This window comes from Crinia signifera, chromosome 5 (genome assembly GCF_055691185.1).
Source record: "Crinia signifera chromosome 5, ASM5569118v1, whole genome shotgun sequence".
Lineage (NCBI taxonomy): Eukaryota > Metazoa > Chordata > Amphibia > Anura > Myobatrachidae > Crinia > Crinia signifera.
This window is the reverse complement of record NC_139221.1, coordinates 233,722,429-233,749,608: the sequence shown is the minus strand read 5'-3', so window position 1 is coordinate 233,749,608 and position 27,180 is coordinate 233,722,429.

Sequence of the window (27,180 nt, the reverse complement as noted above, 5' to 3'; positions counted from 1 at the left end):
CTTTGCTACGCTGGTGTTTGAGGATATAAAATCTATAAAAATAAACAAGAAAACCTCAAATTTAACATCAAAAGAAAAAGCAGCAATGAAAAATCTTAAAGATAACAAACAAGTTATAGTAAAACCAGCGGATAAAGGGGGAGGTGTGGTAGTCCTTGACACCGCTAAATATGAAGCAGAAGTAATGCGCCAACTGGAGGATAAATTGACATATAGAAAACTAAGGGGAGACCCAACTCAAAATACTCTACAAAAACTTAAAAGCTTTTTGGAAGTGGCCTTGGCGAAGAATGTAATATCTACTACAGAGATGAAATTCCTGTTGAATGAAAAACCTACTACACCAGTGTTATACATTCTTCCCAAGGTCCACAAAAGTTTAGTAGATCCCCCCGGTAGACCTATAATCTCCGGGGTGGACTCAATTACAAGTAATCTATCGATGTTTATAGACCATCACCTTCAACCACTTGTTACTTTGAATAAGTCCCATCTAAAAGATACAGGGGAGTTTTTGAAGCTTATAGAATCCATTACTTGGAAAAAAGAATTCTTACTAGTGACGGCTGATGTTAGTTCTTTATATACCATAATACAACATGAAAAAGGCATCCAAAGCTCAAAACAATTTCTATCTCGATCTGAAAAATCCCAGGACCTCCAAGAGTTCATCCTTGGTGGGATATCCTTTATTTTGGAAAATAATTTTTTCCTGTTCAACGAGGAGTTCTATATACAGCGGACAGGAACGGCGATGGGCACCAGATTCGCCCCAAGCTATGCCAACATTTTTATGGGGGCATGGGAGCTGAACACCATCTGGGCCAATAACCCGTTTGGGGCGAATCTGGTGTCCTACGCTAGATATATTGATGATATCTTTCTGATCTGGGAGGGGAATAGAGAAACCCTAAACACATTCTGTGATTATCTCAATAATAATGATTGTAATATCAAACTCTCTTTTGAAATAGAAGAAAGCAGTATCAATTTTTTGGACATAACCGTGTATGTGGAAGAAAATGTCCTGAAACATAAAAATTTCTGCAAACCGACTGATTCAGGGACATATATCCCTTCCTCAAGTTGCCACCATAAAAATTGGCTGAGCTCAGTCCCAAAAGGACAATTTAAACGTCTAAGAAGAAATTGTTCTGATGACGCCATCTTTTCAGAGCAAGCCAAAGAGATGAAAATGAGATTCGCAGCCTGCGGTTATGAGGAATCCAAATTAGAGGGGGAAATTGACATGCTTAAAAATAGGGATGTCTCAACAGTTAATGTCACTAGGGATAAGAAGGAGAATAAGGAAAATTTTGCATATTCATTTATCACCACTTACACAGAAGAGCATAAAACGATAGAAAAAATCTTCAAAAAACACTGGGGAATATTGCAGAATGATCCAATCCTAAAGAACCTGATACCTGAACGACCAAAGCATATTTATAGAAAGGCTCCAAACATACGTACAAACCTAGTCAAGAGTAATTTTTCATCCAAACTCCAACTATCTAGGATCTCTACCAAAGGCTTCTTCCGATGCGGAAGCTGTATTGGGTGTAGAAACATCAAAAGCATAGGTACGAGTAAAATTACTGAATACACCATTAATGGCTATAAAGTGAAAATTGATGATTTTATTACATGTAGCACAAAAAATGTGGTATATACAGTGGAGTGCAGTTGCCATAAGCATTATATCGGAAGAACATCTAGGGCCCTGAAAATAAGACTGGGGGAACATGTGAGGAATGTGAAAAAAGGACTTGAATCCCATTCACTTTCCTCCCATTTCAAGGTGGCACATAACTGCTCCCCACAAGAAATTATTTCTTTCTGCGGCCTAAAGGTAGCAAAGGGCAATATAAGACAGAAGGATGACGCAACACCCTTGGCAAAATTAGAGATGAATCTCATTTTTAACTGCAACACCTTGATACCAGGGGGTCTAAATAGCGACTTCGAGCTAAAGTGGTTCCTTTAAGACCCACTTTGGACACCCCTGCAAGGCATATACAGTCATTTCCATCTTGCCCTTTGTCCTTTCTAAAAATGGTTCTAAAAATGGTTTTATGTCATCCGACATTGGGGAATAATTAAAATCCCTGTTATATGCTTTGAACTTTAGTGTTTTATAATATGCTTAGTATAAAATTTATTTTCGCTCAAATGGATGTTCTAATATGTATCTCGTTTATATATATCCCTAGATGGACGAGTTGTCATGACAACCAACGAGGCCATAAAACTTCCGCTCTGTGCGGTCCAAAAAGCCGGAAACACCCGAGTGCAATCTCCGTCTGAGCCGGCTGATATCCTTTCTGTAGTTGCGGTCCAGCGACCGGAAACAGCCGGAGGATCAGACGGGGGGAATGCGCGTCATGCGTCTCATCTACCACGCGTTGTACCTTCCAGGCTTCCGTAGCTGCGTTCCAGCAGCCGGAAGCAGCGGCTTGTAAACACACAAGTAAACGCCGCTATGGATAAATAATTCTGCACACAACGAGGAGACGATCGTTCCATCTATACTTATCGGAGGGAGGATATGCTTCAGGCAACGGCCCCCTGTCTGGCTAGAGTTTGAGTCAAACCTCAGAATCACGTAAACGACCGGAGGGTTGTCATGGCAACCGTCTGATCCGGAAATAATAATGCACGTGTTTGGGACTTATGAGAACTCTACTGCTTCAAAGCAATATTATTTTCTGCAGTGCAACATTTTAATGGAATGTTTATTTATATTTATATTTATATATGTAATGGTAAATGTTTTTTTTGGACAGTGAAGGTAATACGATAATCGTGACATCACTTCCTGTTTGGGTCAACCAGGCTGCTCATGGTATAAAAGAATGGCCTCACACTCTCCACAGGCATGTCTTGAAAAAGGTGTCTTGCACACCGAAACGCGTCGACAGCCAGTGTGGAGTGTGAGCAGCCATCACCCTTACCCATTTTATCGACCTTGGATGTATGTATTTTTTCAGATTTTCTTACCTGTTTTTAAATTTTTTTTTATTTTTTTGGATTTTTTTGGTTTTATATTGTTGATAACTGTAGACCTTGTATGGTCAATTCATTGTACCCCCCCTTTTTTTACTGCTGCGGTTTTTCTCATGTGTTATGGAGATAGAGGCTGCACAGAATCAGAATAAAAACTTTTTTTACTTTTCTAAATATCTTTGAAATTCGAATACCTTATTACGGATCATAAACCTTTTTTTCTCCCGGTATATATACCTACTATTTGGTGTGAGAGGAGGGATCTCTATAGAAACATAGAGCAAAGAAAACGCTATGGGAACATAAAGACTTGCCTTATCGTAAGTCTGGTACGCCACCCCCTAAAACATACCAATCTTTAGGTATACCACAAGCTTATGGTTCCTTATGGTGAAGGTCTCTTATGGTGGAGGATTCTGACCATTTTTCACATAAAGATACCTTTATGCACTTTAAGAAGCACAACATAGAGTGAGTCTTGGTACGCTTCTGCATTTTTCACCGATTTAGAATAAATCACGTGGCACAAGAGTTTTTTTCAAAGCTAGTCTACACATTGTTTATTTTCTTCACTTTGCATGTACTACATGGATGTAAGATTTTGAAAATCTTCTGAAAAGCAGAGGACACAAAGTACCCGCTACGGGCCTAGATATCTCCAAAACTACCGTGAGTGGGGTACGCCCATCCATGTACTTAATTCTGGCACATTTATAAAGAAACCTTTATAGGTGTACCCCCACCTTTTATTTGGTGAGTGAGGTACGCTTACAAAAAGGAAAAATCTAACTTTAGGTCCGCTTAAAGGGACCCACCACCCCCTCAAAGCAAGTCTACACATTGTTTATTTTTTCACTTTTGTATATACTACATGGATGTGAGATTCTGAAACCACCTGGAAAGCAGAGGACGTGGAGCAAAGTACCTGCTACGGGCTTACACATCTTCTAAACTTCCGTGAGTGGGGTACGCCCATCCATGCACTTAATTTTGTCACATTTAAAAAGAAACCTTTATATGTGTACCCCCACCTTTCATTTGGTGAGTGAGGTACGCTTACAAAAAGGAATAACCCAGTTTTAGGTCCACTTAAAGGGACCCACTATTCTTTAATACAAATCTACACATATCACACCTTTCTATTTTTCATATAAAAAAATCGGGAGTATAAAAAGGAGAAGCATATAGATAAAAATCAAAGGAAAAACAAGATAAAGAAAACGTTACGTGTCTGTACACCACCATAGATTCTGTGAGTGGGGTACGCCCGTCTATTTTCCCCCCTTGTTTCCGTGTGCCTCACATTTTAAAGCTTTCTGAAACATTTGGAATGATATATAACAGTTGGCTTTCTTTTCCTATTTGGTCGGTTCCCCACATCGGAAATACATCGAGAGTGAATACTCAAGGTGGCAACTACATCGTTTGAGACACTGAAGCTCCACATCTTTCATAACATCGCGCCTCAGAAGTCCGGAACTCCAACTTTTGTATTGTATGGTCTTGTTTTCTGTTATTAGGTGATAACTATAGGACAGTACAGACTCGAGGCAGCGCCAGCGCCAGCAGGTGGCCATTTCCTATACTTCTTTTTTGTACATATCACACATATACATAACATTTCTTGGATATTGTCTAGATAGCAAGTGATTTACACTTTGGAACATTGCTAATAAAAATCTTGTTAAGTCCCAATGTGTCATACAATGGAGCAGATGTATTAAGCCTTAACAAGAGATAACAAGAGATAAATGCAAGGGTGATAAAGAAAAATAAAATTCCAGCCAATCAGCTCCTTACTGACTTTTTTCAAACACAGCCTGTATAATGGCAGTTAGGAGGTGATTGGCTGGGCATTTATCTCTCTTTATCACCCTTGCACTTATGTCTTGTTAAGGCTTAATACATCTGCCCCAAATAGAGCTAACCGACCAGCCAATCACCTTCTAACTGCCATGTTACAGGCTGTGTTTGAAAAAAGGGTACTTGTGTATTATCACGGCACCCACTACTCCATTTGCGTAAAGGGCTATTCAGGGTAGTGAAATCGCATTGCATCGCATTGCATGCCATATTGTATGGCATGCGATGCGATGCAATTTTCCTATGTAATGTATTCACTGCTCTGTGTCAGTGAATCCATTAAAAAGATAGGATGCGATGCAATGAGATTTTGGTTCTGATGGAACCTAGAATAATGCCATTTAATGGTAAAATGACATATAATGTCATTTATTTTGTCACCCCCCCCCACTATCGACGTCACCCCGAAGCGTGGCGAGCGCAGCGGTACGCGTCCGACCGACCTTTTCATACCCCCACTATCCACGTGAAGTTGAATTTATATAGTGTGGCAAGCGCAGCAAGCCACCGAGCCACCGAGCCGGAAGCGTGGCGAGCGCACGTGTATTATGTTACATATACGCGTACGCTCGCCACGCTTCGGGTTCGGTGGCTCGCTGCGCTCGCCACACTATAAAAAATCAACTCCACGCCGACGTAGATAGTGGGGGTATGAAAAGGTCGGTCCGACACGTACCGCTGCGCTCGCCGCGCTTTGGGATCACGTCGATACTGGGGGGGGGGGCATACACATGGAGGGAGCTGTATGTGTCAGTCCCCCACGCTGTGATATTCAGGACTTCACTCTGATATTTCTTGAAAAAGGCATCGCAGTATGCCGAAACGCGTCGAATCATTATCAAGCATATTTTAATTGGCAGAAAAGTGTCCAGATATCTGACAGTAGTTTGTAGCCATACTCACACCCGGGTTACATCTAGAGTGGTACATACACTGTTGGTTGTATCTGGTATATATTCTATCATTTTATTATATTATAATAAAATTCATAAACCTTTGGATCGGATGGTGAGACTCTCCTTCCAAAAAAGATACCTTTATATGAGGTTCCGCAGCATTGGCATGTAAGCATACATGTAAGCCTGATTGTCACGTGTGCACGGTTTGGGTGACCCCTAATATACCCTGGACGTCTGATACATCTTGGGAGCACTATTTCCATATCATCCCAACACTGAGAAGAAAATTATAGACTTTTCTCCGTAATTCTTGCATCATTACATTTGTTGTTTTTTTGATTTTCTCCACATGTCATTTCATCTGGATTGGAGAGGAAGGTGTTCTATTACGTGGATGAAAATTCATTTGGAACTTTACTCGTAGCGCAAGTGAGACTATTCTTGTTTTTTCTATTTGTCCATTGGGTGGTTCGGTGACCACATATATAGTCTCTTTGCTGCTTGAGCCATTTTGCAGCACCTAAGGTGAAAAACATTTTTCTTTGCTATCTTGTCATGAGGACCTTCTGAGCGACTGCACAAAATTATACGACAGGGCTGTTCGGAATCGTGGGCAGATTCCGAATGGCACGGCCATGCAGTTTCAGGCATTTTCTGATTTAGTAAAATCGCTCAGAAAATGCATGAATGTTGCCCTGTCTGTAGGGCCCATAAATGTTGGAAGATGTTGCCAGGACATCACAAATGCAGTGAACCACATTTGCCAGATTTCAATGAACCCTGACAAACAGCATTGGTTGGTGGTTAAGAGATCTTGAAATATCTAAAGGGTGAGAGTACTTATTGTAGATGTGTCCTGCAGTATTTCCATGCTATCTGAGGTGCTGCTGATGTGTTTGGACAATTTATTTTTAACTTGTAAGAGTTATTCTCACTCCATTGTCTCATCTTCTACACCTGCCTCACCGAATGTTAATTCCTGCACCTCACCATGCACCTTGCTGGTCATTAATTGTTTTCCCTGGAAAGAAGTCAGTGTTCCAGCTCACAATAAAGGCCCCCATACATTAGTCCGACTTATTCTAGGGACAAGTCGGACCTGATTTCCCCTGCAGCTCCCTGGGAGGGGGACACACGATTAGGCACTTGATGGGCCAAGTTTTGCACATGATAAATCGCATGGATTTATCATATGCAGACCCAAGGGAGCTGCAGGAGGGATCCATGTGGGGGACGTCAGCGGACTATTTAGCAAATTTTATGTGCAGCCCGTCCGACCTCCCGACTCTGACCCGATGTGCATGGGACCGTGCATCGGGTTGGACGGGATGTCTACAAGTGCAATTTGGGCCGATTTCACGGCCCGATTCATACGAATCGGGTGAAATCGTGCCCAAATCACATAGGGGGCCTTTAGTCCTGTCATTCTGATCTTATGTTTCTGTGCCTCGGGTCCTGTTTCCATGTGTACTGTACTTGTCTGATTATCACCATTTCAAGCTCACAGTTTGTGTGCACTTCCAAAGTTAAGCTTCCAAAGTTAAGCTTTAACGTGTTTTTGAATCATACATTTACTGATGCAGTCTGTTGTGCCTGAACCCATTTACTTTGTAATCAAGACTCGGTTCATTTTTATTTTTAAGAATTCAAGTTTTACTTTCCAAATGTACCTGCATTCCCATGCAACTATATCATCCTTGAATAAACCTTTTTGACATCACAACAACTGTGACTTGTGGTTCTGCTGCTCTCCAGGGGCTCATAACAAAGGTACTGGTTCAATAAAACTTGTTTTCAAAGACTAGGGGCCAGATGCACTAAGATCCACATGTGATAAATTGGAGAGTGATAAACAGCCAGCCAATCAGCTCCTACCTGCCATGTCACACATGTCATTTTTTGATCTAAGCCTGCAGGGAGTCCTAAGCCAGGACTCGGTTTCCTGAAGCTTAAGAGAATTCAGATGGGTTTTCATGGGAACCAAACTGCTCCTCTCTTTTCATGGGTAAGCGTCCCAGCACATAGCTGAAGTTTTCTGCTCCAGGAGCTTGTGCTTCTCCCCAGCACTTCCTTCATGTAGATTTTATTATCTACTATATTGGGGGAAAGATCCTGGCAAATAACCCAGTTGTTAGGAAAGGTGTTTGTGAAACATAAATTAAAGAGTCAGTGTTGAGAAATGAAACAAAATCAAGAGCTTTGCCTAGATCTCCATCCCAAATAGTAAATAGACATACGTCATAGCCGCTGCCTCATATGTAGTGGTCCTCAATCAGTCTCATATAGAGGTTGGCATAGCTCAGCACCTACATTATCAGGTTTCCATGGCCGTTCCTATGGCTTACATATAGTGGTACATGTAGATGCTCAATTAGTTCAGTAATACCACTCAGGTGCATGAGGGAGGGGTTAATACTAACTAAAAAATACATTATTTCCCTCAGCTAACTGAATAGCATTAGTACAGCTGTTCCTATGGCTTACAGAAAAAAAAGTGTCAAAAAAAGGAATTAATTATGTTTAAGGGCAATATGTATCAAGCTTCAAAAGTGATACAATTGAGAGTGATAAACAGCCAGTCCATCAACCCACTCTGTCATTTTTCAAACCCAGCCCAACTGTAAACTGTGTGTGTTTAAAATGACATTTTAAATCTTGCTGACCTTGAATGCAGATGCACTAACATTTTTTTGTTATTTGAATTTGTTTTTTTAATTTGAATTTGTATAATAAATTTGAGTGACGCTAGTATTTTTAGTAGACATTTTTCACATTTCTCAAAGAGATGTTGGCACCATGTTTCTGAACTATGATAACGTTGTGAGCAATATTGCACATTTGTGATAAAAGATGTATATAATAAGGGATACAATAACTAACACTGCTGTTTGAATAAAATGAATAGCAAAACACACAATATTGATATATAATAATGAAATGAAATTCCTTTTGTATTTTCAACATGAACATTTGTCCTTGCATACAAAAGTCATAAGGTCCATTGTCGAAGAAAATATTGCAGAAAATATTTAAGAAACAGTATATAAAGTAGCACACGCATTATATTGTTCACTGTTCCCTGCTGAAGCTTTTGATACTGCAGAAATTACCATCTATGGAAATTACTCAGGTCTTTTACAGTAAAAATAATGTAAGGATTTTATTGTTCCGTGTATTACAATATTGCAGGAAACTTTAGAAATCTCCATTTAGAAAAAAAATCCAACGCCGAATACATGAAATAATATTTCAGTTAATTAATTTCAAACAGCGCTAATAGTTATGCTTTTTAATATTTGCAGAAAGGCTTGTCTGAAATTATCTTGTAAAATAGGTTCAATGCATTCAAACGTTATATGTAATGTTGTCAAAGGAATAATTCCTGATAGGTTACACACCTTATCTGCCCTGGGAAACTGGAGGCAGAGCAAAGCTAATTAACGTATTAAAAGGTTAATGTAAGCAATTTCTGAAGAATTACAATCAAACAAAAAGTTGAGAAGTTGCCTTCAGCATCAAGGAACTTCGCAAAGAACTAACCCTTTAATAAACGAGGGTCAGACGATGATTTCCTCTCACATTAAAATGATGAAAGCGCATAAAATCATTCACCATATTTAGCATAAATCACACCTGAGTAGCAGAATGTGAATGAAATGTAAATTAGTTAGAAGTTCTTAAAAGAATTGTCACATTCACATTAATATTTTTAAGCTACTCAAGTCCAGATGAAGATAAAGTAGTAACTTGGCAGACTTGCTTGGCTGTATAATGTTCTTAACCTAAAAATAGCCAGAGGTCATCTGAGTGCCCACATTATAAAACTATGGGACTTGGCATAAATTATTTTTACAGAGAATTGTCTAAGCACATCTTTGTTGCATGTGTCATTGTATATAATGTCAGCTTTTGATGGTATTATTATTATTTTTTTTTATGCGATCCTGTAATTGTTAAATTCTATGTAGCTGCTTTTTTATTTGCTTCGGTAATTTATAAAAAACATTTTTTTTAAATGAATAAAATGAATGTTAATATTGCTCATTGTGAACAAAATTATAAACAAAGGAATCAGATAAAATACTTTTGGTACATTAACCTGGGAAATTTACTAAGATCGGAGTTCTATTTCACATGGGATACACCGAGCCAATTCAAAACCAATTGGGCCGTGAGATCGGCCCAAATAGGCTCGGTTTGATGTCCCCTCAGGTCCAACTTACCGACTGACCCAAGCAGGTGCTTCCCGAGCCGTTGCCCGGTGAACAGCGCTATTCACTCAGTCAGTTCTTATCCGCCAGACCCACTGACCAGTGCCGCAGAGGGAACCCACTGCCCGCCACACGGACCCCACTGTCCACCCCACCAGCTCCGCAGGGATATAGATGCAATAAATTGCATTCGCTTTATTGCATGTACTGTATAATTTGGCACACCAAGTGCCAAATCATAAGCACCCTCCCGGGGAGCTGCTGGGCAAACCGGTCCAACTTGTCCTAAGGACAAGTTGGACCCAGTGTATGGGGGCCTTTAGAATGTACTTATTTATTTAGCGCCTTATAGAAGATAAAAGATAATATACCCATTTGAAATAGAACTCCCATCTTTGTAAATTTCCCCCAAATTACTTTTATGGAAAAATTTACAGAATTATATCACAATTCTATTTAATAAAGTTCAGCAGTCATTGTTGCTGCTGTTGAAAGTGGAGTGTGCTGTTGGGCAGACTCCATTTGCTGATTCTCCAGGGAGGTTTCAGCAACCCTACCAAGATGGCCTCTGACCTAAGTTCTACACAATTGTGGCACCATCTTATCATAGTGTAATGGTGCCACAGTGGCACACTTCTCTTTACCACTTAGCTACTGCAGAGACCTGAAAATTACCGGTACTTATTTCCTAGCACGGCGCCAACGATCTAGATTGTATGTGTCAGGCTGATATCTCAAGCATTGCATGCATCTTATGTGTTTGTGTGGCATAAGATGCATGCGATGATACAATCGACGCAATTGACGAGATTTTTACATTGGAATCAATGTGAAATGGTCCCTGAGACCCAATTTAACATTTATTCCAATGTAAAAAGCCCCCAAAACCCCAATTTTAATTGCTAACCCCCCCTCATGGGTGAAATGGCCCCCCCATTGTTAACGCCATCCCACTATTGACGCCAACCCAAAGCGTGGCGAGTGGGTTAAGTAAGGCATACAATCTATGCGATGGGCGCCGTGCTAGGAAATAAGTACCAAATTACCTGCTCCAAATGCTTTGTATTGTTTCCTGCAATGTTACCTGCATGCAACGTGCACTCTTTGGCTGGTGAGCTGTATGACATCCCGTTTCACTAAAGCTCTGCTCCATCTTAACCAGTGTAGAGTATGATGGTACTGACTAGAAATAGCCATTAAATTAAAATAACTATAAAGCACAAAGATACTCCAAGCTAGGCAGATATTCACAAGAGTATCCATGCAGCAAAACAAGGCCATATTTAAGAATCAATTGAAACATAAGCTAATATAAATGATGAAGGATGATTGCCAGCAGGCCAGAAGGATGGTTGCCAGCGGGCCTTAAGGAAGGTTGCCAGCAGGCCAGAAGTATGGTTACCAGCAGGCCAAAAGGATGGTTTCCACCAAGCCATAATCTTAACATTTATGAAAAACACTACATTAATTTCTCATCTCCCAAACTTTAGAAGACTCTCCTCTTTCCATTCATTCATTGCGTAGTTGGTGCGTGTCATTGGTAAGTGACCAGGACACTGTGTAATGTTGTCCACAAGGGTTGCTGGCAGAGGTGTACCTAGAGATTCGTAGGCCCCATAGTAAAAGTTTGTAGGGACCCCCTAATTAGCAACTGATGATGATAAATGTATGTAAAACATATTAATAATACAGCAAAGATGGGCCCCATAGCAGCTGCACGCCTTGCACCTATGATAGTTACGCCCTTGGTTGCTGGTGCTCTAGCTGGATGCTCTGTATCCTGGTTCCAGCTGTTGCCTAGCAGTCATGATGCCTATGTATTTGTGTAGCTCTTCAGCTGCAAAGTTTTACTAGAGGCTGGTCTGAGAGGCTGCTGCTATTTTGGCTGTGCTTCTGTTTAGGGCAGTCATCTTGAACAGGTCTATGTTCCTAGTTTTTAGTTTGCTGTTATTGTCATTCAGTCCATGTTATTAGTAAAAGATCCTTGCATTATTCCAGAGAGACTCTCAGTTAAAGTATTGGAACTCAGAATTTTCTCTGCTTCATCTAATGTCTGCAGTAATAGCTGTTCACTAGTTATTCTAGTTAATGCCAAGAATTCCACCTGTTGTTTGCTGAAATACCTGGAAAATTCTACAGACATTTCCGTATTGGATTGCTGTGCTAAGTAAAAATATCTCTCAGCCTTAGACTCCAATTAATATTACATATTTAATTGAATGCTGCCACTTCTGCTTTAACAAATAGTGATTAGGTATACTTCCCTCATGATGAAAATCTACTGTGAGCAGCATTAGCCATTGTGTTTTTATACTGCAACTACATCTGAAGATCACCATTGTCTAAGTGCTGTGCTGCTTTTGTGGATTTGTGCAGTTCTAAGATTAAAGTTACACTTACCATCTGCATACTGCCTGATTGTGAACTCCTTGCAAATGACCTGTTTCAGTGCTTTTAACATTTCTAGTACTTGCATTTGTCCTTCCGTTAACTGTGTCCTAGCTATTTTGCTGCAGCCAGTATATCACTACTCCAAAAATAACTAACAACCTTATAAACTTCTACCCAGAGCATAAGACCTGGTGCAGGTGTAATAGCTAGAAGTCCTCTCTTCAGAGGCGGAACTACCATTGGTGCAGCAGGTGCATTGCACCGGGGCCCCTGAGGACTAAAGGGCCCACTTTTGTGTAGCATATTGTGAACTTGGGTTGGAGTGGACGAGGGGGGCCCAAATTCTGTTTTTGCACCTGGGCCAAACACTCACACGTTCCTCCACTGCCTCTCTTGTTTTAAATTAGATTAGACCATCTCTGGTCGCTGATGAAAAGGAGACACTGAGCAATATATTGCTGAGCAATATATCTCCCTCATGTGTACGCACCTTGAGTCAAGAAAGTCAGACAGAGAGGAATCTAATAGCAATAACTTAAATGGGGTTATCAAGTGGGAGGTTAAAATCACTCAGGATTAAAGATGAATATTCTGAGTGAGCAAAAGTAGGAAAACTAGCTGCAATTTTATGTAGATAGTAGTCAATAATTATATTAATAATTATTTGTCAATGGAAGGTACTATTGGGAAAGATTGCACATGCATATTTGAACCAGTGGATTCACAGAAATACCAATATAAGCATATTATTAGAATATGATTATTTAATATAAAATAATATAATCAGTATATAAAATAAATGTCATAGTCTTAGAGACATTCAAACTAAAAATCCACTTAATTTGTAGGTAAAAGTCTGCACAAATGAGTTGCCGTATGATGGTCTCTTTTAAGATTGTGGACTACTGTACCTGCACTATCCTTCGAGGGCACCTAATTAGTATATATTAGTATATAGAGGGGATATAATTGGGTTCGTTATCTTATGGTGATTTTGTTAGTGGCTCTGGAATTGAATAAGTTTGCCTGAAGAGGTGAGTTTTTAGGGAACACTTGGTTTGGAAACTAGTGGAGAGTCTTATTGTGCATGGGTTGGCGTTCCACAAATTTAGGGTCTGATTCTGGTTAACTCAGTAAGCTGCAAAGATTGCAGCTTACCAAGTGCCAGAGACGCTGCCCTGCTGCCCAGCTGAATACACCCCCCTGCTGCTGTTTCTTCTCGCAACCATGCAAGGAAATGTGTAACGAAGACACATTTCATTACATGCCGCCGCTGCAGGAGAAATCATTTGGTGGACGGTGACCATCAAATGATTTCTCCTGCCTTCTTACATAAAAGTCAGTCTGAACTGACTTTTATTTGCAGGTCCTGGAACGAAGATAGGATGGGCGGATGGCAGTCATCGCCTATCCTGCGTACCCATGGGAATGCCCAGCATTTAATATGCATAAATTGGGTGTTCCCATGGTCCTCTGACCCCATCTGTCCCCGCCCCTCCCTGCTGCAAACAGCCCAGTGAGATACTCTGTATTTCTCGCTGGGAATATTTTACAATAGTGGTCTTACAACACTTCAGATGATTTTTTTTGGACTTCTAGGAAGCCATATCTAGGCATGTAAGACCACATTGTCTTTTGTATATTACCTTTCTATAGGATTTTTCTGTATTTACTATGTAGATTAAAAAAATATGGTTTAAATAAAAGCTTTATTTTAATATTAAAGGAAAATCTGAATATGTTATTCATTAGAGTAATGGAATCATATGAAATACAATTTTTATTGTTTTTTAAGACTTAATTGGCCAACATTTTCTTTTAATAATTGCAACAACGTGATTTGGGAGATTGGGCGCAAACTCTTCCAGCAGATATAAGGAGACAGTGGAGCTGAGGTACTAAGCCTTTCAATCTCTAAGCATTTGACATTGATAAAGTGGAAACAGATAAAGTAACAACCATTTAGCTCCTAACTGTCAACCTTTAATGCTTAGTACATCAAGCACAATCTGAATCAATACAACTGCAAGTTCTCCAATCAGTTTTCTGTTAGATCGTGCTTTGGAGTCAGAGTTTTCATATCCAAGTCTTTGCCACAAATTTGCACTCTGGTTGAGGTCTTGTATTTCGCTGCCCATTGAAATATGATCAGTCAAAGACCATTTCTTCACACTATTTGCAATATTACACAGTGCATTGGAGTTATAATAAATAAAATTTACCTTTGAGGAACATCTATGTACCCGATAGAAACATCCCTCTTCCAAGGACTTCACAATATTTTTGTAATTGATAATAAGAAAATGACAGCAACTGTTGACATGCATCCCCAAACCATAATCTCCACAGGATGTTCTACAGCCAAACCTAGGTATTCTGGGCAATTTTCCCCATGTGCAAAATGTATCAAAGTGGTTGCATTGCTTTCCTAATAAAGTCGACTTTCATAAGAATAAATATTTCTCCAATATTCATATTCCATGACTGGTGTTCTTTATCTAAGGTGACTCGGCATACACCCTCTTAGATCAACTGCTTGCAAATTGCTATGGACATGTTGAGACATAATTTGCTTTTGCTGTCTACTGTGACATAAGTACTGTACAAGGGGACATGAGGTGCTGAGCTTCAAGACTGATGTGACAAACACCTTCATCTTCTATTATCTACCATGATAAAGGAAGATGGTATGTAGAATGTTTTTATTTGTGTTTTTTGATGGTCCTTGACACTGTAGATTTATTATAGTTTTCTTCACAATATTCCTGTAAGATATACCATGTTCTTTTGACATTTGATAGTGATTTTTATTGTCAAACATGAGAGATGGATTGATTCACAAAGCTAACGTACTGTACTTTCAAATGCTCAAAATGTTTATATAAAATTCTGAATGCTAATTATTCCTCAAATAGCAACATCTGAGTGGTCAGCTGCTGTCCATTGAAATATTATCATTGACATTTTGCATTTTTTTCAGTTTAATTTTTGAAGTATAACTTTTTTAACCCTTTGAGTGCCTACATCTCTGTGAGAGATGTCCAAAATATCTGCAAAAAAATGAGAGCATCGCTCACATTTGTTATATAAATTCAAATAAAAAATGTTACATAAAAAAGATTATACAGGTTGAGTCTCCCTTATACGTATATTCTAAAACCAAATTATTCCAAAAAACCACGGTTTTTGAGAATATTTTTTTTCATACTTACCTCATCCCCTGGTGTCCACGGGGGTCCCAAGGATGCAATGCATGGGTGCGCCGGTGATGTCATCAGCGCACCCACGCACTCATGCAATGCACCCCTGGAACTGGAGATGCAGCTGAAAAGGATTCCAAAGGTCGCTGTAGATGCCAGGGGACAACATGGGTCATCTGGGGACCATCGGGGCATCGCTGGGGGACCAGGAAGGTATGAATTTTTTTTTCCAAAATTCGCAAAAATCCTATTGTCATAAATAAAAATAGAAAAAGCTTTCTTTTAATAAAACTTTTTTTTTTGTCTCCAGTGACTCTTGTATCACTATCCTAAGGTGCGCTGCCATTGTCCTTGGTAAAGGCATGCTGTAATAAGTAGCTTCACAGATGAATTCTGTCGCCGGCAATACAGATTATCGGTGGCAGGATCTGCTATATAAAAAGAAGCCCTATCTCCAACAAAACCATTTATTGCCAGATTAAAGGCTCACCTCTCATTGATAAATTAATCCCTAAATTTGTTTATTTGTTTGGATAACAAATACAGTACTTTGATATATGTGACTAATATTTCTCCTTCAGCCACTAGGGGACACTGCAGGAAATGCAATGGCACATTTAGAGTTACAGCAAGAGTTAACCCTTTTAAAAGGTGAAATATTGCGCTTAAAAAATCATTTAGTGCTCCTGGAAGGGGAACATTTTAACTGCACAGATTAATTTAATGTAGGATTGGGATTTAAGAAGGTGTTCTAGGTTGATCGAACAGTAGATTTGTGTAATTTAGTTAGAATTACTAACTACTAAATGAGGCCCTGTGTATTTGCTCACACGCATTCCACAACAATCCGAAACCAAACACAATTTAGCAAATGTCAAAAATTGATTTCCCAGAAATTAAAGTTAAATGTTCTCAGATTTTTTTATTAGGCTACAATGCATAATGTGCAATGAAAATAACCCCACTAGAAATTGCAGTAAATAGCTTCTTTGTAAACCATCAACAAATTACATAGATGAAAATGTTCAATAAAAACTCTTTTCACTGAGTACATGTAATCCCTTTATGTTGTAAATTAAATCCATTATAAAGTGATTTCTTTGGGGACATTTTATCTTTTCCAGTAGTATTAGAGCAGAAGTTGGTGAATAATAATGTCTAAAGCATTTAGGCTTCTACTTTAAAGCGCAATATTTGAGATCTATAACAAAAAGTAATCATTCTTCACATACAGGCTTTCAGAGAGATAACTTGTGCGGCATATTACATTTTGTACCTAATGAAAAATTACACTGAAAATAAATAGCTTTAAATGTTGAAGGTAAAAAAATGTACATCATGATAACCATTTGTCATTCAAAAGAGTTTCTACTTATATTTTAATCCTTCATCCCTCTTTCTGGCAATCAGTAAAGGTCAGTGTATGCAGAGAAGATTCTAATCATATATATATATATATATATATATATATATATATATATATATATATATATATATATATATATGTCTAGTGTCTGTGAGTCTCCGAAATACTGCCATCTGCTGGCAGAGAGTGAAACTATATCTCTTTCTCACACATGCACAAACACAGAAGTTAGTAGACTAGCTTTCGAAGCTTTTGCTTCGAGTGGGCTTACTAGTATTTTATATTTTGTTGTATGATAGTTACATGTAAGACCATGATCAAATTAAAGTATTTTAATTTTCAGGTTATAATACTATACAACACAATAATGTATGATCTGTGCATGACCTGTGATATTTGTCACAAATAACTCACATTTTGTCACCTGAATCAATATTAATGAGAACTTCGCTCACTGGAAACCAGTTCATCACAAAGACACTACATGATCCATGTTCACGGGGAATTACCAATATTCATGGTGTATGACCAATTTTCATGGGGTATGATCAATATTCATGAGGAATGACCAATTTTCATTCGGTATGATCAATATTTATGGTGTGAAGTTAATGTATAATACAGTTTGCATGCGCCAGATTAACAGTAATAGAATTGAAAGCACAGGTAGGGAAAATACAGAATATGGACAATTAGAATGAATACATTTCTCACTCTAATAAATCATAAACTAAGATACGGAATTAAAACTTTTAATCCTTTACTCTAATAATTATAACTAAGATACGGAATTAAAACTTTTAATCCTTTACTCTAATAATTATTAGAGGTTCCTGAGAAATAAACAAAACAATATGCCCTTATTCTCAACAGCAAACTGATCATGGATTGTGAATGGATTAGTAACCAAATGAATGGTCACTGTCTTGTACAATGGCCCAGATAGAGTAATGAGTAACCATAGGTGTTAGCAGATAGTGTTAAGCAGGATAACAGCTCTGCAACATGGATATTGCAAAGTGCAATTTATGGACTTCAATGGCCTGGGAATGTATCTTCTAGTTAGATGCTTGAAAAAAATCCCAATAGATTAGAAGAACCTTTACATTTACAATTATGCAGAAGTAACATGTTCTGGCTCCAACCCCACTGCAGTAGATACTTGCTGACAGCTGTATGGTGCTGCACCACAGAACAATAACCAGATGCGCTTAATAAGTGTTTATTTTTCCTGGCTCAGAAGAGCCTGAATTAAGTTGTTTCTTTTCTCAAAACAATATCAATGCATTTCATTTATCAACTGTAAACTTTTTAAAGAATTCACATTATAATCCAATGCATTTTAAGTGTTGTGGATCTCACATGTCGCCACCAGTCTGTCCTCTTTTACCCTTTGGCCGATTCCAAAAACACCGCCGGTTCCATTCCGGTCTCAGTATTTCAGTGTTTGCTGATTCAAAGTTGTTGTACTTATCTTCAATAAGTTATTATTCATTTATTCTTAACGTTCTGGACTCCATCTTCTCAGCCACGCCTTTGAGCCCTAAGCACCACCTCACTCCCTGAGGTCTATTCACATATGTGGGCAAAGGTTATCAAACCCCCTGCTTTTACTATGCTCCAACTGCTGAGCAAGTCCAAGCCGCAGGCGTGACAGCAAACACACAAATTAACAACTGAATTTTTAGATTTTAAGGTAGCAATAAACCAAAACACCTAAATGTTAATTAATCTATTGATAAATTAAGTTCACAAAACTGCAAGTAGAGATCTTACCAAAAAAGGGATCCGGAGAGGAGACAGCACTCCACACCCTGCCAGGTTCTGATTAATATCAGCCACAACAGCCAAACTGATTACTGGTAACTATCTGAGATACCTGGTGTTGCGTTTTCCAAATGTTGCTGGGGGTTTACATTGCACCTCACAGTAACACATACCAGTGGCTTCTCTGCACAATGGCTTAGCGTGGCAGGGAATGCATTGTCTGTACATGTTCCCAATATTTACCATATCTTATATTGGATTGTTAAATTTATGTTGCTGATGGAGATTCCAGTGATCTCAAAGCAGCAGAACTGACTGACTGGCAGTTTTGTTTGCAAGCTGGGGACTACATGGCCCTGGATGTAACAGTTTGTGCAGGCTTGATTGACTGGTGTGTTTGTCTTGCAGTGCCAACTCCATGCCCATCAGGCTGCATGGCTAGCACCATCAGCTGGCTGACATGTTGGCTTTGCTGCTGGGGACTCCATGGCCCTGGACACTACAGGGTAACTTTACTATGATGGGCGTTCGATTGAAGATGGAATGTTCCCATAGCAGCCAATCAGATTCTATCTATTATCCAATAGAAGGTGCTAAATAAATATGAAGTAGAATCTGATTGGTTGTTATGGGCAACATGCCATCTTCAGTAGACAGGGCCGGTGCCACCACTAGGCAAATCTAGGCATTTGCCTAGGGCGCCGGCCACTGGAGGGCGGCATTTTGTGCATTTTGTGCCGCCCGGGTACCTGTCCTACGGCGCTGTGTATTTAAATCTTGCAGCATCAACAGATTGGTGAGCTAACCTTGCATTGAGTGATTCTCCATGTCTCAATTGCTTGTCTCATTTGTTGAGTGGCCAAGCATGCTTGTTCTTCCTCTAAGTTTTGTCATGTCTTCTTGCAGCTGTGAAGCTGCAACCCAGACTGGAATGTTTTTTTTTTTTAGTGGTATGGCTTTTGTCAGACTCCAGGCCAAATGTAGTAAAATGCAGTTTTTGGTAATGTATGATTTTTAGGCAAAAAACAGCCAAAATTGCACATTTTCCGCAAAATCGCACATGTAATAATGTGCAAAGTGCTGTAAAAATTGCACATTTTGCCTGACATCTAAAAATGTGCACATTATAAATCGTAAGAAAAACCAACCAAGGTTGGTATGGAGTGCTTGCCAAGAGTGGTTTTGTCAGAACAGCAGCTGCTTGAGGGAGTAGTCAGCTCCCAAATGGACACTGTTTGGACCCATATTGCTTCAAGGACTTTTGCCTTTCCACCAAGGACTGTCCTACCTGCCTAAATATCTGATCTGATGCCCATCATTTTGGAAGTCTCAAGCCAAGAATCCTTGTTTGGACACCTGACCACTCTCAGCAGTGGGACTCCCGATCAGGCTAATTCCATCCTTGCCATCGGTTGTAGTCCATAAACATAACTTCAGGTTACCATCAAGTGGCACACAAAGACTCCCCCACACTCTTTTTGGATCAGAGCAGGTTCCATTACCACACACTATTGGTGACTATAATACTGGGTCCATTCATATTTCTTTTATACCATTTGGTTCATTTTAATGTGTTTTTATAAGTTGTTGTTTTTATTGTGTAAAATAAATTTTGTTACATTGTAAATTTCAGCGCTGCTTTACTTTTTATTTATTTACATTATAAATCGTATCCAGATGTTTTCTCATAGAAAACATCAAAATGGCAAATGTAATAGGGTGCGATATTTCAAATCGCACCCTAAACATTATCAAAACTCAAGAATAAATATATATACACAAGGACTCTGCTTAGCAAGCAGACAAACAGCGGCACTCACTGGGTTTTTTCAAAAAAACGTGTATTGAAGACCAAAGTTTCGAGGACTAGCCCCTTTGTCAAGGTGCAGGTGAACAACTAGCCCCTTTGTCAAGGTGCAGTTGTTGACCTGCACCTTGACAAAGGGGCTAGTCCCCGAAACATTGGTCTTCAATACACAGTTTTTTGAAAAAACCCAGTGAGTGCCGTTGTTTGTCTGCTTGCTAAGCAGAGTCCTTGTATCAATCATATCCAGAAGGCACCAGGGTTATTGCCTTACATCAGTGGAGTGCCAGACCGCCAGTTCTTATATAGCCTAGGCTGGTCTCTGTGTGTTTCTTATCTTGAGTGCCACCGCCTAGTCCAGTCTGGCGACTTTGACAGAACCATGCACAGATCAGTTAGATCTGTCAATGGTTCTGTCCAAAAAAGTATCTAAATGTAGCAGTGTGACAGCTAGTCCTCTGACTTATAGCTCTTCTGTTAAAGCTCTGCCTGCCCCCACTGGTACATACAGATGTGTCTTCTTACATCTACATACCTTCCAATATGACCCATTCCAGGAGGGACAAATGCTCTGTTCCTGTACTTCCTTGCCAGTGACAGTTGCAGAGGTGGGACTGCAGCACAGTCCAACATTGAAATAGGAGAGCAACACCAAATTCCACCTCAACTTCTGCCAAACATCACTGGCTGGGACTCAATGAAAATTGGTATGCCTCCCCTATTTAAATTTTAGACTGTGCTGAATCCCCACCTCTAGAGCCACTACTGGCAAGGAAGACCAGAAAAAGTTAATTTTGTCCCTCCTGGAGGGTATGTTGGCAGCCACCAGCACTGGTTTTGTTTATTACCTTGACAATAAATAATTTTAATCGGTCATAGAGCACCAACCTGACACACCCCTGCAAGTGTCCTGAAGCACCCAAGGGTACCATGGCAGACAATTTGAGATCCACAGATCTAGCCTATTATGATCACACATTCCCTTCTCCAGCTCACAGGGATTTTTTTACTAAACTTAATTTTCATATAAGTAGATTATGTGCTGATCACAGTAGCTGACATTAATACAGTATTCCTTCAATCATAATTAGTTGTGTTTGTAGAGTCTTAGCTAAAAGTGCTGATCTTTGAACTCGATTTTAAAGATTCTTTTATCTGCACTTAACCTTGGGGCCATGGAGTCACTTTACCAAACTTCCAACTCCTCTATTATTCTACCATCAAATTCCATCTCCTTCTTAAATGGCAGAAGTATATTAATTAACAATGACAAATTTATTCTTGTAAAATTGTAGCACAAGACATTCCATCACCACCAACGCAAATCATCAGGTTACTTACACTGAACATAAAATCTATTTATTTCTGAACAAGAAAACTTTGATGGATGAAAATGCTGTAAATGTCTTTTTAGACATTTAGCTCTCATAGGAGCACTTTTATCGCTGTGAGAATATGCATTGATCTTTCCATCACAGCATTTGTAGTCTTCTGGGTTATGTGTCATACACTGCCATGCAAACTGTTTTCCATCTTGAGCTATGCTGAAATGTTCAAAATCAGCTGACTTCATGCAAACATTCTTTGATGTTGTGAAATTATATTTAATAATGTGTAAATTAAGGATCTGAATATTTTTCTTGAAAGAAAAAAATAATTTCATTGTCAAAATCTAATCATACAATTACCGGTATACAGTTGCAATAAATTGTAATCTATGTTAAATATATACACTGCTCAAAAAAATAAAGGGAACACTAACATAACACATCCTAGATCTGAATGAATGAAATATTCTTATTAAATACTTTGTTCTTTACATAGTTGAATGTGCTGATGCTGACAACAAAATCACACAAAAATTATCAATGGAAATAAAATTTATTAACCGATGGAGGTCTGGATTTGGAGTCCCACTTAAAATTAAAGTGGAAAAACACACTACAGGCTGATCCAACTTTGATGTAATGTCCTTAAAACAAGTCAAACTGAGGCTCAGTAATGTGTGCGGCCTCCACGTGCCTGTATGACCTCCCTGCAATGCTTGGGCATGCTCTTGATGAGGTGGCGGATGGTCTCCTGAAGGATCTCCTCCCAGACCTGGACTAAAGCATCCACCAATACCTGGACAGTCTTTGGTGCAACATGGTGTTGGTGGATGGAGCAAGACATGATGTCCCAGATTTGCTCAATTGGATTCAGGTCTGGGTAACGGGCGGGCCAGTCCATAGCATGCTTTCATCTTGCAGGAACTGCTGACACACTCCAGCCACATGAGGTCTAGCATGGTCTTGTGCATTAGGAGGAACCCAGGGACAACCGCACCAGCATATGGTCTCACAAGGGGTCTGAGGATCTCATCTCGGCACCTAATGGCAGTCAGGCTTCCTCTGGTGAGCACATGGAGGGCTTTGCGGCCCCCCAAAGAAATGCCACCCCATACCATTACTGTCCCACTGCCAAACCGGTCATGCTGGAGGATATTGCAGGCAGCAGAACTTTCTCCTTGGTGTCTCTAGACTCTGTCATGTCTGTCATGTGCTCAGTGTGAATCTGCTTTCATTTGTGAAGAGCACAGGGTGCCAGTGGCGAATTTGCCAATCTTGGTGTTCTCTGGCAAATCTTAAATGTCCTGCACGGTGTTGGACTGTAAGCAAAACCCCCACCTGTGAACATTGGGCCCTCATTCCACCCTCATGGAGTCTGTTTCTGACCATTTGAGTAGACACATGCACATTTGTGGCCTGCTGGAGGTCATTTTGCAGGGCTCCTCCTGTTCCTCCTTGCACAAAGGCGGAGGTGGCGGTCCTGCTGCTGGGTTGTTGTCCTCCTCCACATCTCCTGATGTACTGGCCTGTCTCCTGGTAGCGCCTCCATGTTCTGGACACTATGCTGACAGACACAGCAAACCTTCTTGCCACAGCTCTCATTGATGTGCCATTCTGGATGAGCTGCACTATCTGAGCCACTTGTGTGGGTTGTAGACTCCATCTCATGCTACCACTAGAGTGAAAGCACCGCCAGCTTTCAAAAGTGACCAAAACATCAGCCAGAAAGCTTAGGAACTGAGAGGTGGTCTGTGGTCACCACCTGCAGAACAACTCCTTTATTGGGGGTGTCTTGCTAATTGCCTATAATTTCTACCTGTTGTCCATTCCATTTGTACAACAGCATGCAAAATTGTTTGTCAATCAGTGTTGCTTCCTAAGTGGATAGTTTGATTTCACAGAAGTGTGATTGACTTGGAGTTACATTGTGTTGTTTAAGTATTCCCTTTATTTTTTTGAGCATATATATATATATATATATATATATATATACAGATGGCGCCGGGCTTGTCTTTGCTGGGGATGGCGGAGGACTCGCCACCCGCCATCCCCCGCCCCGCGCCATCTGTATGTCGGAAGGGGACGCGCGTGCACGAGGTGCACGCGCGTCCCGTTCCGACGGTGCTTTTCCCCGGGTCCCCCGCCGGCTTCCCGGGGTCCCCGCCGGTCCACACCGCCCCCCCGCAGCCCCCCGCAGCCCTGCCCGTCTCCCTGAAGCTTTAGACGGGCAGGACTGCACCCGCCGCGCCGCCTCGCCGCCCGGCTATTGAGACGCTCGTGCGTGGGAAACGCACGAGCGTCTCATTCAGCCAGAGCGCCAGATTGCTGGCGGATCGCCAGGGACACGGTCCTGGCGCTCCGCCAGCAATAATAAGCCCGGCTCCATCTGTATATATATATATATATATATATATATATATATATATAGAATAGATAGATGACCCGGCACTGTGTAAGATAGGGGATACTTGATCCGGTGCCCCCACTTCCAAACAGGATAGATAGATAGCAGCAATCGAGTGGCACTCTGGATACTTTCTTGCAAATAAACGGCAGACACTGTAGTCAGTTTCAACGTTTCATTTCTTTATAGAAATTTCGTCAGAGAAATGAAACGTTGAAACTGACTACAGTGTCTGCCGTTTATTTGCAAGAAAGTATCCAGAGTGCCACTCGATTGCTGCTATCTATCTATATATATATATATATATATATATGTTTCGCTCTGTAGTAGAGCTTTTTCAAGCTTGAAAAAGCTCTGCTACAGAGCGAAACGCATTGGTGGACCCTACTTGTGACTGACATATACAGACGCTTACCAGACAGCTGTTATATGTCCTGAGAGACCGGACCAGCCTCCAGACCCAATATTGGCTATCACACTGGGAGTGTCAGCACCGGGGTTTCTTGTGTTCCCGGCTGTGACCATGGTGGACCAGTGGAGGGCGCCGGAAAGCAGAAAGCAGGAGGCTTGATGTATGACATGCATGGGTAACCCGGGCACAGCGAACCAGAGGGTTGGCGGAGACCAGAAGCAGGGGCGTGGAGTCTAACTTGGGGAGTCCCGCAAGGAACTTTGGACTTAGCTGCGTCTGACAAGCAGGTCGCGGCCCCCTGCCCTGGTCCTCTGGACGTGGCCTAGAACTGAGGACACTGGAGACTTGAGGGTATGCCTTGAGATGGCCTGGGAGCCGGGATGACAGTGAGCAGCCTGGGAACTGTGAGACGGCCTGGAAGCCGGGGATGACAGTAAACAGCCTGGGAGCTGTGGGAGTTGACGACCTGGGAGTCGTTAGTGGATGGCCTGGGAGCCGGAGGTGTAGATGTTGATATCCAGAAGGAAGTTTGTCAGAGTCTCTGGGGGTCACGTTGGTGCACAGTCGACCACGGATGTCGGCAGTGTAGCTGGAGTGCGACAAATATTGATAGCACAGCAACTGATGGTCGTCGGAGAGGACACAGGTGGTATTGGTCACTAGGAGATGGCAGTAGCTGAGAGTCGACCTGGATGTTGACAGTGCCTGTCGACAGATCCGGAATGAGATGGAGAAAGTCACTGATGATAAAAGCAGTTTGGCCTGGGAGCCAATGGGTCTAGCCTGGAAGCTAGCGAGGGATTGCTAGCCAGTGCCAGCGGTGTCCTCTGTTGGGGATAACTTGCTCACTCAACCGCAGAAGTGGAATTAGCAGGAGTCTCTGGAAGATGGACGGAACCAGATAAGTAGCAGCAGCAGAAGATATGTTGTGCCAGCGCTGGCTGAAATAAATTTGCAAGACGGTAATACAATAAAATACAAGTTTAATAACTACACATAAAAAAACATTAATCTAAAACAGTTCTATAATGTGTATATGATATTGTATGCTGACTAAGATGTTTGGTCAGACATAAAGGACAGAAATGCATTCAAGTTCCCACTGGGTGTTATATGTTACCAATCCGAGCTTTGTTGCAATAGATGCAGGGTATTTAGAGCCTTGGAGGATTATAGGAGAATGATGTGCAATCTTGCGTTATTTAGAAGCAGTGTCTCCCTTGTATCCGCATAGGTGTCTTTTTAGACAAATGCCAGGAATTTCTGGGTATTTATACCAATGGAACTCTGCAGGCTGGATTAGGAACAGATGTCATGTCCCAAAAGAGGATGTCCAGTTGGAGATCGCAGCTCTAGGTTACAATCAAGCAGTGGAGGGTAGTGCCAGTAGGGGGTAATTCCAAATTTGTAGCTCAACGCGTTTCCCCGGATGTACTCCAGCTTCCTCAGGAGCCGGAGTCAATCCTTAGATTTATCTGCAAATACTGTACTGAATGTTTTACTAAATACATATTTCTTTTGACAGTTTCATAGAACAATATGCTTACTCTGTTCATTATGGTCCTGGGTTTGATATTGTTTTCCAAAATAACCTTCACCTCATTGATTAGCATTAGCATCTCTTTGACCTCTTCTATTTTACCTGCTTCATAATTTTTGCAAATCTATGTTAGTGGGGGTTTACAGAGAAGGGGGTCTGTGTAGACTTTGGGAGGGCCCCCTCTTCAATACAGAACAACAGTTCCGAAATGGCTCACAGGGGAAACCCTCCTGTTCCAGATTGTGCACTTGAATTATTTGTTATAACTATGTTAGGCCTCGTACACACCAGAACGATCACGATCGTGCGGCGATCGTGAACCGATTTGCTGTGAACTTCTCGGGAGCGCTCCCCCGGGCCCAGACTCACGATTTGCATAAGATGGTGTATTTTTTACTTACGATCGTCAAACGATCGCGAGTCGTTTGCGATGGTCGTCCGACTGTCGTTTTGGTGCATCGTGTGTGCACAGTGACTGTCGTTTTTGAAATTTAAATAATGGGCAGGACTAGTTGTGGGGTACAAATAACAGCAGCCATTTTAGATCTGTGCATTTGTGCTTTGTGACTAGTGAGGCTTGGTGTATACCTGCTGAACGCTGTACATAGCTGTTTGCTCTGCTTTGTTTTTGCCTGGCATTACAAAGTGTGCTTTTCCTGTGTCCATTATGCAGTCTGCAGTGATGGATTTTTACCAGCAAGATTTTCTGCTTTCCTATGCTGTGCTCAGGGTGAGGCAGCTGAGGGCCCAGCGTAGAAGAGCTAGGTCATGCTGGACCAAGCAGTGGCTGCTGAGCCGTCAGGCTCGTTCTCACATGCCACTGCTCCTGGAAATTCGTGAGAATAATCCCAATGATTATAGGAATTTCTTACGTTTGGATGATGCCACCTTCCATGAGTTGCTGCGTCTCGTCACCCCCCACATCCAGAAGCAAGATACCAAGTATCGCATGGCTATACCTGCTGAGGAGCGGCTGGTGGTGACCCTGA